The sequence below is a fragment of the Lagenorhynchus albirostris genome, chromosome 4, assembly GCF_949774975.1.
Source record: "Lagenorhynchus albirostris chromosome 4, mLagAlb1.1, whole genome shotgun sequence".
NCBI lineage: Eukaryota > Metazoa > Chordata > Mammalia > Artiodactyla > Delphinidae > Lagenorhynchus > Lagenorhynchus albirostris.
The window spans coordinates 42,012,913-42,034,128 of record NC_083098.1 but is presented as its reverse complement, the minus strand read 5'-3'; positions in this window follow the sequence as shown (position 1 = coordinate 42,034,128).

Sequence of the window (21,216 nt, the reverse complement as noted above, 5' to 3'; positions counted from 1 at the left end):
GAGAAGGCAGGCCCTTTAAAATAGGCAGAAAGAGCAAGCTGGTTTTTTGCCGTAAGGAAGAGAGGTGCAGCAGCCCAGACATGTGACAAGGCAGCCAGCCGGGGGAGGACCCTTTCTGTCCCAAGTCCAGCAGCTTTTCCCAAAGGCATTGCCCTTCTCCCACTGCACATGCACACACACCAAGGGCAACAGATTCCCTGGACCAGCTCAGCCTTATGAAGGGCAGTGGGGTTCAACTAAGCCCTGACAGAGCTCACCCTAGTAAAGGAGATGACAAAAAATACAGTGAGAAGGATGTGTGTAAAGATCGTGTTCAAGAGCTCATGCTCTGCAGAAAGACAAGCCTTTGAAAGAAAATGAAAGAGAAACGCTACCCGGAGCGTTTCTGTGCTTACTATTTTTAGTGGCGCAGAAAAATATTTACTGTGTTCAATCACCAAGTCTATTAAAGACAATTTATGTGCATTAAAAAATAAGCTCATCATTTAAAATTGTAATGAGAGACATTGCAACTACGCACGCAGATGTGATTGCACAGAAGCCTGCAAGATTTGGAAGAATCCAAACACTCCCTGCCTTATCCTGGGGAGTTCCCTACTATTTACAGCTGTGTAGAGTCTTTATTCAGCATCCTTCGGCTTGTCAGACACCACCTGCTGTTCATTTCCAAATGGGAAACTCGAGTGGACACAGCAGCACTGTGGCATGTGTAAGTGCTCTGCCATTTGAGTACAGCACAGGGAGTGGGGAGCACATTTCATTAAACAATTTGATCATTGTTTAATCTGTTGTGTACTCGAGGTGTCTTGATTAGGTCCTCCTGTAAAGAATGATGAAGTCTCTATCCAGAGAAACAATATAAGCAGGTGAAGCTCAACTTCTTTACAGCCAAGGTGTCTGAAAATCCCAGATAAACACACCACATGGAATATTTTTAAAAGCTCCACATAGCCATGGAATCTAGGATTGGTTCTGCTCCTCTCCAGACATCATTACTAAAGGCTCTACTCTACAAGGAAACAGGAAACAAATGCACAGTTTACTATGCAGAAAATGGTACCAGACGTCTCCAGATGTTTCTGAATACGCCTTGGGGAGCAAAATCGCCCCTAGTTGAACCACTGACTTAATGGGGTTGATGTAGCCTTTTAGGAAACTTTTTATTTCTTAACATGGGGGTTCTTTTGTCAGGTTTCACAACACAACTAATGGCTTCACACAAAGATGCAAAACTATTGGTTTCTTTTTTTTTTTTTTTTTTTTTTGCGGTACGCGGGCCTCTCACTGTTGTGGCCTCTCCCATCGCGGAGCACAGGCTCCGGACGCGCAGGCTCGGCGGCCATGGCTCACGGGCCCAGCCGCTCCGCGGCATGTGGGATCTTCTCGGACTGGGGCACAAACCCGCATCCCCTGCATTGGCAGGCGGACTCTCAACCACTGCGCCACCAGGGAAGCCCCTATTGGTTTCTTTTATGTAACTTCAGTCCTATGCCAACCCATCTCATTCCATCCAACCTTCCTCCTGACATTTACTTAACATTTTTACAGACATGGCACTCTATTTAAGTCCTGAAAATACAAAAATAAATAAAATACAGTCCTTTCCCTAAAGGAGTTAAAAATTTCAAGGGAGAAACAGACTTTTAAACAAATAGACACAAAGAAGTCCAAACGCCCTGCAAAACTTGCTATATTATCATTCTTCCATATTCCCTTTCCTTTTGGGCCCTCACCTCATCTATAAGGCTTATGACTTTGTCTTACCTCGGGCTTGATTAAGAAATTTTGAACATGCAGCATTTTAGTATTCCATCCATCATCATCCATCCATCCATCCCTGATTTTATCTCGCAGCATAAGAGAACATGGACTTGTCACTGACATCCATGAAAATTTCAAATGTGTAGTCACAAGGAATTTTGATGACCCTGCCTTCGCACAGCTGTGGTCTACTCAGGCACTTACAAATAAAAAAGAATGTACAGAAATCCAGGAAGAAGGATAAAGAAATTAGATTTTTAAATGTTCATATTCATTTTGCTTTTTTATTCCAGCATATGGTGTGATAAAGGATCACAAACGTGGATATCGATGTGTGAAACCTGATCCTTAGTCTCTATAAAGGTCTGGAAAAGAGCCATTTTTACCTGCATAACAAGACCAGTCATGGACAACTACTCTTCCAAGTGACTAACAATTCACAGTTACTAAATGGAAAAAAGAACCATAAACCCTTACCGCTCCTCACCTTTCCTCCAGAGAGAATAACTCATCAATAGTGGAGTTTATGAACGTGGAGTTAGTACCCTGCTTCCAACCCCAACCCAATAGAGAGCAAATGTCCTACAGCTCGATGGCCTCACCGGGCACTAATAAAATGCAAAGATCACTTTTCTGCCTCATTTTATTTTCCCTCAGCAGCATTTTGTACAGTTCCACACACTTTCTTCTTTCAACCTTTGTGCCATGGCACTCTCCTGGTATTCTTTTTTTTTTTTTTTTTTTTTTTTTTTTTTTTGCGGTACGCAGGCCTCTCACTGTTGTGGCCTCTCCCGTTGCGGAGCGCAGGCTCTGGACGCGCAGGCTCAGCGGCCATGGCTCACGAGCCCAGCCGCTCCGCGGCATGTGGGATCCTCCCGGACCAGGGCACGAACCCATGTCGCCTGCATCGGCAGGCGGACTCTCAACCACTGCGCCACCAGGGAAGCCCTCTCCTGGTATTCTTATTCCCTCACTGCCCTCTGCTCTTCGGTCTACTTTACCATCTTCTACTTACTCTTCAGGTTGGTCTCTAAATACTAGAATTCCACAGGGCATGCCTGGATTCTCTTCCATCCGCTATCTCTACATTTCCCTATGTGATCACATGGGTTTAAACAGTGGACATTGAGGTTGACTCCCCAAATTGGTTTCACTCCAGGTGCTTTGTCTAGGTCAGTAGTAGAAACCCCAGGACTGTTGCCAGTGACTGGTTCAGGAATGGGCAAGTCTAAGCCAGTTCGGACCAATAAGGTGTGAGCAAAGGTTTGCTGGGAGCTCCTGGGCAAGAAGTCTTTTTTTTATTCTTAAGAGAGAGCCATAGGGCTTCCCTGGTGGCGCAGTGGTTGAGAGTCCGCCTGCCGATGCAGGGGATGCGGGTTTGTGCCCCGGTCCGGGAAGATCCCACATGCCGTGGAGCGGCTGGGCCCATGAGCCATGGCCGCTGAGTCTGCGCGTCCGGAGCCTGTGCTCAGCAACGGGAGAGGCCACAACAGTGAGAGGCCTGCGTACCGCAAAAAAAAAAGAGAGAGCCATAGTTAGCCACTCAATGTTTGTCTGTCTCTCTGTTTGTCTATCTCTTCCCTTTCACGTAGGAATGAGGAAACCCATAGCTCTGATGTCGATCATACAAAACCAACTTTGGGAAACAGAAAACACTGGTGCAGAGCAATAAAGAGACAGAAACATTTGGGTCTTTGAAGACATCATTGAAGTGTTGAATAAACCAAACCAGAAGCTTGACCTATGTCTGGGCTTCCTCTTCAAACAGAGCAGGACCCTATGGGGCCTTCCCAGGACAGACCCCCACCTGCACTGTGTCCTCCGCCTGCCTGTTGTCTGTAGAAAAACGTTAGCCAAAGAATAAATTTAATCAGAGAAGTGAGAAAATGCAGAAGCAAAGGAAAGTAGTCAAACAAGACCAAATAATGATAGTTTAGTCATTAAGAAAGCTCAAGGACCTTTAGCTCCTCCTCAAGGGCTTTACATAATATTCTGAGCCAAATCCTTCAAGCTGTTTTGTAGAGACTGAAACTCCCACCAGGTGGAAGAAGTTAACTACACGATGGCCAGACTGCAGCCATGACATAAGCTGCTCTATCTTGCACGATTACAAGAATTGGCCTCAAAGAAATGGGAACAAACCGACACTGGAACTGGAGACTAACAGTACTTAAAACAATCAAGATGCAGCCGATCAGACCACCACATGACCAATTTCAAGATGACTGTCAGAGCTGACTGTACTGCTCTGTATATAGCCCCCTCCCTCTGCCTCTATACCCCTGAAAATCTCCCCTTTAAAAGCTCTTGCGCCCTGACCAGCAGGGGGAGTTGGCTTTTGGAGACAAGTCCGCCTTCTCCCCAGTTGCCAGCCTCTGGAATAAAGCAACCTTTCCTTTCTTACCAACATTTGCCTCTCAAGTATTTGCTTTTGAGCCATGAGCAGCCAGACCTGAGTTCAGTAACACTCTTATGTGTCATTATCATTTGACCTCGTTGGATCTGGGTTTCCTGTTACATGCAGCAGGAAATATTGTAATTGATACAATCACCTACATGCAGATAACTCTGAAATTTTTATGTCAACTACCACATCCTCCCTATAATACAGATTCATATCTATAGCTGCCTACTTGACATCTCTACCTGGATATGTAATAGTCATTCAAAAGCTTGTCCAAAATAGAGCTCCTGGTCACTTCTTTCCCTCCCAAATCTGCTCTCATCTGAGCTTTCCCACCTCTGTAAATGTCACCTTGTGCTCAGACCAAACCCGAAGGAATTGTCTGGGATTACCCTTTTCCCAAACCCCATAACTAATCTATCCACCAGTTCTGTCTACCTTGCCTACCAAAGTAAAATCCCAAAACTTTATTTATTTTTCTCCTCTCCACTTCTAACCCCTAAGCCAAACAACTGCCTCCTCTCACTTGGACTCATGCATTGGCCTCCTAACTGCCCTCCGCCTGCCTCTCTATTCCCTTCCATAATCTCCTCAGAGAAGCCAGAGTAATTATGTCAAACAGAAAATCAGATCAGTCACTTTCCTATTCCAAATCCTCGACGACTCCTCACCAAACCTAGAATAAGACTTAAATTCTTCATCTTTGCCTAAAAGGCCCTCTATGTGCTGTCCCTTGACTAACTCTCCGACCTCCCTCACACGGCTTGTCTGTAAGACCCTTTCTGCACACTTCTATGCATCCCGCGAGCCAAGCTCATTCCCACCTCAGGGCACTGCACTTGATTTTCTCTCTGCCAGGAACTCTCGTTCTCCCAAATCTTCACGTGGCCAGTTTCCCTCATGATTTGTGCCTCAAATCAAATAATACCCCGCAGAGAGGCCTTCACTGGCCAACCCAGGCACTATCACCTCAACCAGGCTTATTATCTTCACTTTCTGGCTTACCGGCTTATCTGTGTGGCTCTGCATGCCTGACAACCAGCCTTAAGGACAGAAATTCTCTCAGTCTTGTTCACTGATATGTCTCTACAGCCTAGAACAGGCTTACTGCATGGGAGGCAGTAAAGAAATATTTGTTAACTTGGTTGAATGAATGCATGGGTGGATCTAAGGGTGGACACACTTTTGCTTTATTAACTATCTAATTTTCCTCAAAAGACAGTTACAAAAACCATCTTAGGAGAGTGTACACAGTAGAGCCAGGCTCTGATCATACTCCCTGAGGGTGCTGGGCAAGACAAATAAACTTGTGTCTGTTTTCTCATATGTGAAATGAGTTAATAATAGTATCTACTTCAGATGATTATTATGAGGACAAAATGGAATAATATCTGAAAAGGGCTTACAGCAAGGTCTGGAACATAATAAATACCGTATGCGTTTGCCTATCATTTGGTATCGTTATAATAGTTATTCCAGAGCACCTCTCTAGAGAAGAAGCAGGCAAACCATGGTCCAGGTGTCAAATTCAGCCCTCCACCTGTTGTAGAAATAAAGCATTACTGGAACCTAGCCACACCCATTCATTTTCATACCGTCTATGGCTATCTATGCTCTATAATGGCAGAGTTGATTAGTTCTAACAGAAAGGCAACAATGCCCACAAAGCTTAAAAAATGTACTATCCGGCTCTTTACAGAAAGTTTGTCAGCCCTTATTTTAGAGCACAGGTTTAGATAAATGTGCACAAGAGAGGAATGATGACTATTTACAGTTATGTTTTGCTGAATTAAAGACAAAAACAAAAAACAGCCCTTAACATCTGGACCCTGGTTTGATCTCTTGAATCTCCAGTTGTCTGGTGCTATGTAAAAGCAAAAGGCAAAGCTGTAAGTACCCAAGGGCAAGGCCAGCTTCTCTGCCTACAAGAGACTGAGTAGGAATTCACATGACCAGAGAAAAACACTGCTAACGGTTGGGCTAAATTTTCCAGTAATCCCCTTTTTAATCGATAGACAGAATCTCAGTAATTACTTATGGTTCACTGTGGAACAACGCATAAAGAAGGGTTTATAAAGAATTTCTTAAGATTAAAAATGACATGGCTGTGCAGGTATTGATTAATCAAAGCTTTCAACATCACCATCCACGCTATGCCTCCAATTTCTTGTGACAAGCACTGTAGGCTTTGGCTTACGCAAAACCCAACTCAGTCTTAACCCCATTCTCCTTTGCTGGCCTCTACTATAGAGATCGGAAAACAAAATGAAACAAAATAATTCCCCAGCATCTCTTTCAATGAGAGATATTTATAGATCACACCTCTGGACAAAAAGATGTAAACAGAAATTGGTTGGTACCACCTTTCCAATTTTTGTCTTTTTGCCTTGGTTACAGACGTGGCATCTGAAACGGCCACAACAATCTCGTGATCATGAGGGAACAGAGACATCAGTTAGAATAGTTTTGAGCTTTTAATCTAAACCAACATTGGCAGTACCTACCTCTGCTCTGAACTTGTGAGAAGAATAAGTCACTCTTTATGTAAACCACAATTATTGTGTTTTCTGTTACTTCTAACAAAACAAATCCTTCCTAAATGAGGTATTTCCCAAACTGAAAACTGAGGGACTAATGAAGGCAAGATGTTATAAGAGAAAAGGTGTAGGAGTCCAAAGAACTGGACTCAAATTCTGACCATTCCATTTATTAACGAAAGGGCTAAACGGCACTAGGAACATTTGTCTCCTCTGTAGTTTCAACTGTGTACCTACCTCTTACAAGGGTTTAAGGCTCAAGTCAGGAAACACATGTGAACATGCTTACAGATAAACTATAAAGCTCATGTAACAATATGATTAAAGACATACCGCCAAGGAAAATGATTTCAAATTTTAATCCCACAAATTCAGTACCCCAATGCTGGGGAATATAAGTTTAATTTATTTTATATTCTCTCCCTCGGGAGTTTACTTGGGTCATCAACAGAAGTAGCTGGTCAGAGAAACTAAATGCCCCTGTCAGTTGAAACAAAAGAAGTGAATGTTTAAATGGCGTTAATTATACTTGGTTAGTGTTGCAAATAAAGCTTTGCCTGCTTTGAATCAGACTATGGTCCTGACTACCTAGCGCTGAATCTGCTTCAACATTTTTACAGATAAAATGTTAGGTTTTTTTTTTTTAACATGTGGAAAGAAAAAGCACATTAATAAATATAGCATTACTGTGGCCATGAGAAATTAGGTAGAATTCTCCCAACTCTCGCAGAAAATATATGCTTAAATTAAAAACGAAAACACCATTCAAGACTTAAGGCTGTATTTAAAGAAAACACTATTTTCTAGCACTCATTTAATCAAGAATATACATTCCCAATTAATTACCAGATGAGACAATGTAGGGGAAAAAATTCTGTTCTTAACCTATCTGCTATGTATTAATTCATGACATACACTTTATCTATACAAAATTTAACATGCCATGAATTTTTATATTTGAATATCTAAATACCCATGCTGTAACAAACCAGCTTAAGAAATAGAACAAAAGGCCTTTAAGTTCCCCTGTATACACTTTCCCAACTTAATCTCCTGTCCTCCCCACTAGAGGTAAACTCCATCGTGAATATTTGTTAATCACCCCCTTGCTTTTCTTCATGGCTTTATCACAAATGTGTGTGTGCTATGCGCATGTGCATCTGTGTGTGTGTCTATCCCTAAAAGAAACCATTTAGTTTCACTTGTTTTTGAACTTTACTTATGCAGAAGCATACTGTATATGTGCTTAACATTGTTTCTTTGATAGTCATTCATGTTGATAGACATAGCTGCATTTCATCCACTTCTACTGCTGTATAATACAGTATTTCATTTATTAATACATCTATTTTTTGCATTGTTAATTGAAATACAGTTGACATACAGTATTGTTAGTTTCAGATGTACTACACAAGGGATTTGACATTTGCATACATTATGAAATGATTACCATGATAAGTCTAGTAACCATCTGTCCCCTTACAAAGTTATTACAATATCATTGACCCTATTCCTTATGCTGTATATTACATCCGTGGCTCATTTATTTTATAACTGGAGGTTTGAAAGTGGAATTGATGGATCATATGGAAGGTTTAGTTTTAATTTTCTGAAGACCCTCCATACTGTTTTCCACAGAGGCTACACCAGTTTGCATTCCCACCAACAGTGCATGAGGGTTCCCTGTTCTCCACACCCTCATCAACACTTATTTGTTGTCTTTTTGATGATGGCCATTCTGATAGGTGTGAGGTGATATCTCATTGTGGTTTTGATTTGCATTTCCCTGATGATTAGTGATGTTGAGCATTGTTTCGTGTGTCTGTTGGCCATCGTACGTCTTCTTTGGAATAATGTCTATTCAGGTCCTCTGCCCATTTTTAAATCAGGTTGTTTGCTTTTTTAATGTTGAGTTGTATGAGTTCTTTGTATATTTTGGATATTAACCCCTTATTGATCATATTGTTTGCAAATACCTCCTCCCATTCAGTAGGCTGCCTTTTTGTTTTGTTAATAGTTTCTTTCACTGCGCAAAAGCTTTTTAGTTTGATGTAGTCTAGTTTGTTCATTTTTGCTTCTGCTTCCCTTGCCTGAGGAGATAGATCCAAAAAATATTGCTAAGACCAACGTCAAAGGGAGTACTGCCTATCTTTTCTTCTAGGAGTTTTATGGTTTCAGGTCTACATTTAAGTCTTTAATTTATTCATTAATTCTCCTGTTGATGGGCATTGTGTTGTTTGTTTCCAATTTTTTGCTGCTATGAATTTTGCCATGAATATTCTAATACTTCTCTCCTAATAATCAGGTACAGGTTTCTTTGTGAGTATACCTAAGAATGCAATTGCTAAGTCATAGGACGTAGGCATCTTCGATCTTACTTGGAAATGACTAAATATTTCCCAAAGTGTTTATCGCAATTTATATCCCTCCCACCAGCAGTATATGAGTTTTCATTTCTCCACATCCTTGCCAAAAACTGATATCCTCAGACTTGTTAGTTATTGATGATATCATGCAGATGAAATGGTATTTTGTTGCTTTTTCTGGAACACTCCAGACACCCCCTGACATATGTATAGTCTGTTTCTTCACATCCTTGAGATCTTTGCTTGTGTCACCTTCTCAGCAAGACTTTCCCTGGCAACCCAATTTAAAATTGCAGCCTCTAGATGTTGCCAACCACTTTCCCCACCTGATTTTTCCCTATTGTATTTTTTCACCCTTGTACATTGGTATAAGCTGAATTACATCCCCCACTCCCAAATTCATATACTGAAGTCCTAACCCTCTCATACCTCAGAATGTGACTATATTTGGAGATATGGTCTTTAAAGAGATAATCAAATGAAGTCATTAGAACGGGCCCTACTCCAATATAAGTAGCATCCTCATAAAAAGAGAAAATTTGGACACAGAGATAAATAGAGGGAAGACCATGTAAAGACACAGGGTGAAGACGGCTGTCTACAAGCCAAGGAGAGAGGTCTTGATCCTGGACTTCAGGCCTTTAGAAATATGAGGAAATAAATTTCTGCTTTTTAAGCCCCCGAGTCTGTGGTACTTTGTTATGGCAGCCCTAGCAGACTAATACAGATATATTTTACTCTTATTTGTTTACAAGTCAGAAAAACACCAACATAGGGACTTCCCTAGTGGCGCAGTGGTTAAGAATCCACCTGCCAATTCAGCGGACACAGATTCGAGCCCTGGTCCGGGAAGATTCCATATGCCATGGAGCAACTAAGCCCGTGCGCCACAACTACTGAGCCTGCACTTTAGAGCCCACGAGCCACAACTACTGAAGCCCACGTGCCTAGAGCCCATGCTCCGCAGCAAGAGAAGCCACCGCAATGAGAAGCCTGCGCACCACAACGAAGAATAGCCCCCGCTTGCCGCAACTAGAGAAAGCCCACGCACAGCAACGAGGACCCAACGCAGCCAAAATAAATTAATTAATTAAATAAATAAGAAGAACACCAACGTAAACCACAGTTCATTGATTCATTCCTGCCCCGGTGGAGAATATAGAGCAACAATAGTGGGCATCTTATTCTTGATCGTAAAATGAATACCTTCTATTTTTATTACATGTTATACTTGATATCTGATCATTCCAATGCCTGTAGTGTTTGCCTACCTGCCTCTTCAGTTCTTTGCTACTGCTATTTCTCACTTACAGTGACTTATTTCCGCATGTCTATAGGGATTTTTTAGATTATGAGTTCATTTGACTTGGAACACCACCCATGCGATTTCCTGAGGCCCTGTTTAAAGTGCATACCTTCAGGGAGGTTTTGTCTGGCTTCTACTTGCCACCTGGAGGCCACACCAGCCAGGGCCATCTCACTTTCAATACACTGCTGGGAGTGTTTGGGCGCCTACAAGATAGTGTGAATTCAAGCCACCACAATCCTGCATGAGTGTGACCTTGTGCTCAGAGGTTATCAGAGGAGGCAATTTTCTTTATTTATTTGTTCCACCCAGGACCAAAGCTAAAACAGGTGCATACCCACATCACCTAGGGGGCAGACAAATTTTTGGCATAGCCTGAGCATATTGTCTTTGGAGTGTTCTGGGTTCGTGTGCAAACTCTGATCTGACTTCCCATCTGCTTGGGACCCTAGACTTTGTTTCCTCCTGCAGCACACATGTGGACTATTAAAACCCAGGCTGTGGACCACCCGCAATCAGCAGAGACCCCAGGTCATGCCAGGGTTGGCACTTTGCTTCATTCTGTTGAGTCAAGCTTCCTTATCATATTTGAACCCAAAGAATTCCATTATTCTGCTTCTAACTGTACTACTGATAAAATGTGTATGCGGTTATTTCCTCACAGTTTTAAAGACCTGAAGTCTGAGATGTCTCTCTCTCTCCCTCCGCTCTCCCTCTCTCTCCCTCTCTCTCTGTGGCTTTCTCTGTCATTGTTTTACAAAGAGCAATACATACATATTTTTAATTTTAACTAACTTACTGTGCATTTTTAAATGAATATCAGGAAAGATTTCTCCAATCATCTAATCCTTTCTCCCACCAGAAATAAAAAACCTTTAATATGCACACAGAGCTGGGCCTCACCAAGATCAGCTGAGTCATAGTTTCAAGAGTGTGGCCCCCAAATCAATATTTTAGCAAGTCCTCCAGCTCATTCTCAGGCAGTTGATCCACCAACTGATGGTTTAGAATCACTGCCTGAGTTGGGTGTCTTTTATTCAGGGTGAACTTCCAATTTAAGGGAAAAGTTTAGCCGTGCCTTTTTTATAGAGTAAGTATGATGTAGTAGAGTCGAAACCTGTTTTGAAGGCATTAAGTGCCTTTGTGTTTCTGTTATCTTTTGCTCAACATCACTACTTTTTTTTTTTTAATAAATTTATTTATTTATTTTTGGCTGCATTGGGTCTTTGTTGCTGCCCGCAGGCTTTCTCTAGTTGCGGCGAGCGGGGGCTACTCTTCATTGCGGTGCGCGGGCTTCTCACTGCGGTGTCTTCTCTTGTTGCGGAGCACGGGCTCTAGGCACAAGGGCTTCAGTAGTTGTGGCACAAGGCCTTAGTTGCTCCGTGGCATGTGGGATCTTCCCGGACCAGGGCTTTAACCCATGTCCCCTGAATTGGCAGGCGGATTCTTAACCACTGCGCCACCAGGGAAGTCCCAACATCACTACTTTTAAAGCAAAGTTACTGTGCTCGTAATTAATTAGTACCCTGAGAAATCCTCTTTCCATCCTCTTATATGTCATAGAAGTGGTTATATGAGTAATCTGTACAGGGTGATTTGGGTTTTTAAGGCTTATTGAAATAATCTAAATTAATCCTGCATAATGGAGGTTTTAGAAAGTGCAATGTAAGTTTTAGGTTTCTGCTCCTCCCTGACTTGTTCAAAAGCCTTGAAAGTTTACTAAAAATTTGAAGGAGTAAAATTCTTTTTCCTGAGCAACAGCTGTGATTAGGTTGGTTTACCTTGCTAATGTTCACCAATCAGACAGCAGGGATGTAAAAAGGCCATGTGCTTTTTCTAAGTATCACTAATTAGTATTCTTTTAAATGGTTATTCTTTGGGATTTTATGCAGACTCTGTAAGTTAGCAAATTGAATTATCAATATTGCTAATTTGTCCTTTCCCTTCCAAATAGATCATATTTTCTAAAGAAGCAGTTTTCCTTTATATTTTCAATGGGCATTTATTGTGTACCTGTTATGTGCTAGATATTGTACTAGGCAATGTCAGACTTATTATTTCTGCCATAGCTTTTCATGGTCATTAAATGTTGAACAGTTAAAATACTGTACAGTTCCTGAAATGAAAAAGAAAAATGTGCTCTAGGACATACTTTAGGTCTATGAGAAACCAGTCTTCACACTCTGCTGAATCAGTATTATGCAATGTGCCTTCGGGGAGCTCTGCTGGGGCACATGGGCATTACAACCAGCCTTAACACAGAAAAAAAAAAAAGATCATATCTACTGAAGTGTTGGGAGGAGGAAAAAAACAAACTCCACACCAAAGCCCTACGATGGGAACCAAATAAAGTCCCTCCCAGATCCTAAGAAAACTATTTCTCTGTGTAGAGAAGAAAAGAAAAGTGTCATAGACTGAAGTTTTTGAAGAGGCAAAATTCACTCCCTTTTCCTAGCTCATGAGAAATTGTAAAATCATAGAATAGTCTTGGATTTGAAACTATGCATAGACTTTCTCCAATAGTAAGAGGCCTACTCAAAGACTTGTAGACAGACTTAAGTAGGAACACTTTAATTTGAAATGATACCACGCACGTTAACTACTGGCAAGACCCAAGTAGTTATGTCACCCAGGGATCTAGTGATATAAGTGCTGCTTAACTGTAATGTGCCTCATTACAGTTCCCACAACTATCTTTGGTTGCTTTAGAAAATCGGTCCCAGTCAATCCACTTGCAAACATCCTGATAGGGACTAATATGGTGGACGTAATTAGATTATCCCACTTCATTTCTTTCATTTTTCAAACTTAGAAATATCTATCTCTAGCTCCCACCACCAGCAGGACAGATGAGCAGAAAGTTTCCCCCTTGTAGAGGTTTCCTCCTCACTGCTGAATTGTTCAAGGGCCTTGGAAGTTTACTAAAAATCCTTATTCCAAAGCTTTGCACTGAGAAAACTAGAAAGTCTGCTCAGCCCCCTAGCGATTTTCATTTCCCAGTTGATGTTGCTCTTGTGGCCACTGCACAAAATCACTACTAAAAATTCACACAAGCCCGAAGGCCTTTGCCCATTGTCTTACGGCTCCACTGCTGGCTCAGAGCCTTGTAGAGGCCCAGCTGGTTTACAAGAGAAGGAGATTCTGTTCCCTCAAGGTTAACCCCACGACTTCCAAGGTCTTTGCTCTTTAGCTATGGTAACACAGCCAGCCCGTGTTTCTAAAGCAATGCCAGTGTGGGTAGAGTAAACCTCTGAGTCAATATCAGCCCTTCACCTGGACCTATAAGTCCTGATATGGAAGCTGAACTGAGAAGCTGACACTTCTCTTTTCTTCGTGATGAGTTTCCCCTGGGCTAGGAAGGGAGCGTGACATCCTAGAGCCATCGTAATCCACCAGGGAGCTGCTAATATCAGCAAGCCTCAAAAAGGATCACAGCTTAAAGTCTCCCTGTCCTTTGTCAAGCCGTACCAAAAAATGTCATGTTCTTTCTTTCCTCCAGGATAATCAGCCTCAGGACAGAGCTATTTCGAGGTAGCTTTTCTCCATCTAATCAGAAAAGTGAGTTGAATAGTTAAAAGGCATTCCTTCCAGAAAAGAAATTTCAAATCCTCTTCTAACTAGGCATTGTACTACATATTCATTTGAGTGCTAACTGCAGACTTACATGTTTTTGCAAATAGCTTCACCCTTTTTGTTTCCTTCTAAGCCGCGTATAGCAAGTAAGTTACCAGGGCTAAGAAACTGCTGTCCTCATTGGCAAATGCCTTGATTTTTTTTCTACTTGCTTTGAATAAGAAGTGGCATAGTTTTTTTTGTTTGTTGTTGTTTTTTTTTAAGTGGACAGTGCTCAATGGTGCCATTCCTGACAGAATGAAAACAGCTTATTCATATTTAGCCTGGAAGAAAATCTATACATTATCAGAAGTGTCTGCTAATTGAGGCAAAATAAAAAAGAATTAGCAGATGTGAAGTCTTTCTAACAAATTGTGCAGGCTAATTATTCTCTACCTTTGAAGAAGTGCAAAGGTCAAAAGGCTAATATGTAGCTTAATCAGGAAATTATGTAAATTAGCCCAAATCAAGCACATCACATAGCCCCCATCATCTGTAAAATATGTAGTTCACTAGTAAATCAAGTGAAGCTTCCAGCCATTTGATCAGTAAAAAAAGAAAGAGAAGGAAAACCTAGAACATTGGTAGGCAAAGTTGATTTTAACATGCCAATAACAAAATAAAATATAGCATTGGAAAAGGGACATAAACTCAAGGAATCGATGGAGACAATTTGGGGGAAATCACTAGAATGTGAGAACCATGAAGGCAGGGTGCTTTTTGCTCACTGATGTATTCCTATCACTTAGAACAATACCTGGTACATTATAGGTCCTCAATAAACATCTGGGAATGAATATTGAATTAATTACTGTATCAAAAATGTCATGAGAAAAACATGACAATGTAAGTTTTGAAATGAGAAAACAAAGCTACACATTACAATTTCATGTATTTCTTCCTAAACATATTTTATATGCAGTGTTAGCAATCTTCCTCTCGTTACAAAAAAAAGAAAAAGTAGAACAGCAGTGAAACAAAAGTAGCTTTATTAAAAATCAGCAATAATAGGGCTTCCCTGGTGGCGCAGTGGTTGAGAGTCCGCCTGCCGATGCAGGGGACACGGGTTCGTGCCCCGGTCCGGGATTGCCGTGGAGCAGTTAGGCCCGTGAGCCATGGCCGCTGGGCCTGCGCGTCCGGAGCCTGTGCTCCGCAACGGGAGAGGCCGCAACAGTGAGAGGCCCGCGTACCGCAGGAAAAAAAAAAAAAAACAGCAATAATAAATTCTTTGTGTTTACAAAAATACCTATTTAAAGGCAATTCTTTGTTCTTTTAACTCTGGTAATCTTAAATACCTCTCCTACATATTTGTAAACATATGGTATGTTATAATCCACTCTTCAAAGATGAGAATGAAGCACAAAGAAATGGGGATTTTTCAAGAGTCACCCTGAAATAAAACTCAAACACAGCTGATTTTCGGGGAAACAGTCTACCTTTTTTTTTTTTTTTTTTTTTTTTTTTTTGCGGTACGCGGGCCTCTCACTGCTGTGGCTTCTCCCGTTGCGGAGCACAGGCTCCGGACACGCAGGCTCAGCGGCCATAGCTCACGGGCCCACCCGCTCCACGGCATGTGGGATCTTCCCGGACCGGGGCACGAGCCCACGTCCCCTGCATCGGCAGGCGGACTCTCAACCACTGCACCACCAGGGAAGCCCAATCTATCTATTTCTAAGTCACATTTTATTATTACCAAACATTTTCCTTGTCATTTCTTGCATTAACACCAGTCTAAAATGACTTCTTTGTATCTCTACACAGTAAAACCTCTGTCACTGTTCTTTATATCTCAAATCTTGCCACTCTTTAAAAATGTTTCCCTTATGTGTTCCCAGAAGGAAACGCAGTATACACAAGAAATAACTTTTGTTATACAGTTATTATTCACCATATTCCAGAAGAATTTAAGGCCACTTGCAATACTGCACATGCTATGACAAAAAGAGATTGCTATTTTTTAAAAAATAAAAGTGAGTGAGGAAATGAAGGCAGAGGAAAAATGAGGTATGGAAGATGAAAGCAAGAATGAAGTTACTACACAAAATGCAAACTATGAGGTTTGTGCTTTTAGTCCTTGGTCACTTTTTCCCTAAGCTTTCTAGCAACCGTGACAGAAAGGAAAATCTCAGAGATAAACCAGTTAAATAGGTCAGGAAAGCCATTCTTGGTACTGAGAACAAAGAAGAATATCTTTCATTGATCCCCATAATAAGGATAGTAAATATTGTTATAAACAACATCCTCAACAATATCTTTCCAGTAAATACAATGATGAATGCAATATGGACTTTTTTAGACATCCCGCAATACAAGGGCTTGCCCCCAAAGAGCAATTCAGTAAAGCAATGGGGGCAGGGGTGGGCAATAAGAGCAGCAAATGGTGAGGTCCAGGCCCTGAAATCAGTGCATTAATATAGAAATTGATTTTAGCATGTTTAGAGGAGTAGAAAGGCCACAAATCCTTCAGCCAATCCCCACAAATGCTGTTTTATGAGCTCTGATAAGAAGTAAGGGCTGTGTGTTCAAAATTCTGTTCTCTGATCAGGACCAAAAATATTACTATTTGGTGCTGCCAGATCCAGATGAGTAAGGAATCATATGCAGGAACCCATACAAAATAAAACTGTAGAGCCCCCTGTTCAAAATTATTAGGAATTTCAAGATGGCTGCAGTAGAATATTAAACCAAGCACAAGGCCTTTCTGAAGGAGGGGCCTTGTGTAATTGTATAAGGTCACACACCTGTGAAGCCAACTCTGACCACATACTCTAACAACTAGTCAGATTATTCTAAGATATGCCCTTGGGTGGCCTGGATACTCTCCTTCCCATGAAGCTTCCCTCTTATCAAGATTCTCCCAGTCTAACTCACAGATGAATCAACAATCATGACATCCAGAGCTCAAGGACACAAGCATGGCAACATTTTAAGCCTGGACAATTACAAACTTAGATATCATAAAATGTCTAGCTTGACCATTAAAAAAAAAATATATATATATATATATATATATATATATATATACACACACACATATGTAAAGCACCTGTAAAACATTTGCCCTTGAGCAATGAAACTTCCTTGTACACATTCTAAAATGAAGTGCTTACAAAATGTGTCCTGGGTAACCAGATAAGATGCTTTCCTGAATAGAGTTCATTATAATCCAGTTAATATTTAGAAGATGTCTAAGCTATCATGATGACTCTATTTTTGAGGTGCTTCCTTCTGGCAAGTAATAGATAGCAGGGCTCATTGCTTACTGGAACCCTTCTTAGGTTGTGATTAGAGACACTGCAACTGTAAGTAAAAGGATGTAGGATCTTTTATCTCTTATTCTCTTTAAAGAGAGAGGGGGCATGTATCCAGCACACTCAAAACAGGATTCAAGTCATTAAGGCAGAGGTTAAAGAGAAGAACTGCAGTGAATCTCTGGTTTACCCATGTAGAAGCAATACCTCTCAATTTATTTCTTCTCATGCTTTCTTAAAGAATACAATCCACGCATAGGAGCAGCCCTACCAGGTCCCACTGGCCAACTGGTGTTTGTTAGAATTATCATCATCATCATTATTATTATTATTATGCTTTATTATTACCTTAGGATGCATTATACATCCTAGGATACAGGGTACATCATATGTTTCTTAAACAAGGAAAGAATATTTTTACCTCCCTAATTACAGGAAGTCCAGTGGAAGGGCACACTCTGGGTTGATTCACTGACTCAAAGATTTCATCAAAGACTCAGGATTTTTCATTCTGTCTGCTCTGCCCTTCTTGTGTTGCCCTCATTCTCAGACCACTAGCAAGACGGCTTCCATAGTTCCAGGCAACACAAGTAGACACAACAGTATGCAGAGGACATTGTCTCTCATTCTGAGGATTTATGAACCAGTCCCAAAAGCCCTCCAGAAGATTCCCCTCAGTTCTCACTGACCAGAATTGGGAACATATCCATTCCTAAGCCAACCACAGGTAAAGGGAACAGAATGACCGTGGTCAGCTGGGGTGATGGGTGCTGGGCAGTCAGTTGCAATGATCACTACTTGGGCCCTGGGCAGCTGCTAAGCAGACCAGGTTTGGACACAAGACCAAAGAGTAACCAATTCATAGGCATAATTGAGTCACTGAAATTCTTGTTCTCAAAAATTTGAACTAAGAGGCATAGAGCCTAAGGGAGTTGGGAGCTAGCTCATATTAATGGCAGAATCCTACATTAAAATCCTTGAACTTAAGCTGATGAGGTCCTCAGAGCCACCTGAGTCTCACCTCTCCTGGACCCTGGTTGCTCAGTTTTTCCTTTATTTCCATAAGCCTCCTTATAATAAACCCTCTTTACTTAAGCTAATAAATAGGTATAATTTCCTTGCAAATAAAATGCTGTGTTTAAGGTACCCTTACTGAAAACTGAGATCCTAGAGTCCAAGCCAACTTATGGTCCTATTATGACACAGCCTCTAACTCTTCAAATTCAGTATGACCAACCATGCTAGTGTGCCCAAGAGGGAGGGGTTTCCTGAGCCCAGGACTTTCAGTGCTAAAAACTGGTTCCATTGGTCACCCCAAATTCAATAACAGCATCTATACCAAATTCATTAAGCCCCTCCCATATCCAGTATTTCTTCTTAGGATCAAAGTGTGAGAGAAGACCAACAAAAACCATAGACCTAAAAACTACCTTATATTCTTACTTTCAGACTTCACTACAGTTTTAAGATACAAAATATTGCAATTACGTTCAGTCCAGGTCCCAACGTGGCATAAAAATCACAATGGTGGTTCAAAGGCATTGAGAATATAAGTACAAAATGAACGCCATTATCCCTAATACAGGGGAGCAGCTTTGCTAAATAAAATACACCATTATGTTAAAGTCAAAAACACTCTCTGAGATGAAAAGAAACTTCCCTAAAGAGACCCATGACCTGAAAACCTCCCTGCACACAGGAAGAGTTAGCCTTGGGGTGAGCCAGGCTCTGCTGAGGCAGTGTTGACTTATGAATAAAATAATCATTAATAATTGATTGCCAACTACTGGGCATATACCCTGAGAAAAAAACATAATTCAAAAAGAGTCATGTACCAAAATGTTCATTGCAGCTCTATTTACAATAGCCAGGACATGGAAGCAACCTAAGTGTCCATCAACAGGTGTATGGATAAAGAAGATGTGGCACATATATACAATGGAATATTACTCAGCCATAAAAAGAAACGAAATTGAGTTATTTGTAGTGAGGTGGATGGACCTAGAGTCTGTCATACAGAGTGAAGTAAGTCAGAAAGAGAAAAACAAATACCGCATGCTAACACATATATATGGAATCTAAAAAATACGATTTTGAAGAACCTAGGGGCAGGACAGGAATAAAGACGCAGACATAGAGAATGGACTTGAGGCTATGGGGAGGGGGAAGGGTAAGCTGTGACAAAGTGAGAGAGTGGCATGGACATACATACACTACCAAATGTAAAATAGATAGCTAGTGGGAAGCAGCCGCATAGCACAGGGAGATCAGCTCAGTGCTTTGTGACCACCTAGAGGGGTGGGATAGGGAGGGTGGGAGGGAGATGCAAGAGGAAGGGGATATGGAGATATATGTATATATATAGCTGATTCACTCTGTTACACAGCAGAAACTAACACAACATTGTAAAGTAACTATACTGCAATAAAGATGTTAAAAAAGTAATTGACTGCATTTCCTCATTATATAGGATAAAAGACCTCTTGTTCCTATAAACAACCATGGGGATGAAAATATGACAACGTTAAGCAAGGATAGGTAAGTTTTCCTGAGAAATATCCTAAAAGTGTAGTACACTATGACAAGAAAATGGGATTAAACAACCAGGGGCTCTTAAGCCATATTTTCTCCCTGTCTTTAAGAGTATAGTCAGGGATGTGACAAAACAAAATTCATTCTCTTTCTTCACAGATATGAAAGGGCATCTTATTTGTAGCTATTGTAGAAAAGGCACCAAGATAATGAACAGAAAAACCAATTTCACCTGAGGCTGTGGGCAAACTAGTGGAATCTCATTAGATTCAGTAATAATGTCAGGAAAAAAAACCCAGGCCTTTCTCCTACCTGTCATTTTACATCAGAAGTAGCATGGTATTCAAATTTTTTTATGGAAAGCAACTCTGATCTCATTAGGCCTGTTCTTCCTTTCAAGATTCCATATCCCCCAGTAGCACACATGGCTCACTGATGACAATTTGATTCATTTTCAGAGTCTTCCCCACCTAAAAATCCAACATGTTAGGCACCAAGAAATATTTGTTGGACAAACGTATGAAGGAAATGTAAAAAGGGGAAAGAGAGCAGTAGTTGGATTAAAGAAGTTGCTAATATCAGAACTTAAACTTGGGTGTCAAACTTTTAAATAAAAATTAATACAAAAATATTTATGCATGAAGATATATATATATATGCATACACACATTTATATAATATATATATAAATATATATCTTTCTGCCTCCCCATTTCCCAAAAGGATATGAGGAACTTGGTAAAAGGAAGAAAAAAATAAATTAATAAACTAAGATTCTTAATGGGAAACAGGAGGAAAAAAGTAAAGATTCAAAATATAACAATGAGTCTAGTGGTTGAGATTGAGTGAAAAGACCAACTGTAATCTTCCTGACAAACAAGACTAAGAGGAACATGTGATAAATCACATAAGTCATTTTGATCTGAGAAGAGGAAACTCACTACTTTCCCAAGCGAGATAGAGCTTTTCCTAGAACCAAACTCTGATAGAAATTTCCAATGTAAGGAGGGAGCAGGGATCACTTGGTGATGTAATAGACAATTATTATTTTTACAATTTCAGGGCAAATGCAGAAACATCTGTAAAGATGGAACCTGATGAGGTTTAAGTAACAGTTAAACTAGTCACCTTACTTACCAAGAAAAAATTTAGGTTCACATAGTTGGGTCCATAAATAAGCATACAGAATCAGAAATCAATAAAGGGGACACACAATCTTGTACAGATTTTGACAGATTTTTCCCTATAATATTTATAATGTATAATAATAGTAAAAAAGTAACAACAATAAACAAACACACATGCACATTTACTATATATCTGATTTTGGGGTAAATCCTTTATCAATATTATCTCATTAGCATTTGCAACACTACCTAATAAGTATTTCTGATGTCTAATAAGAAGACAATCAAGACTCAAAAAGGTAAAGAACTTTGTCCAAGAA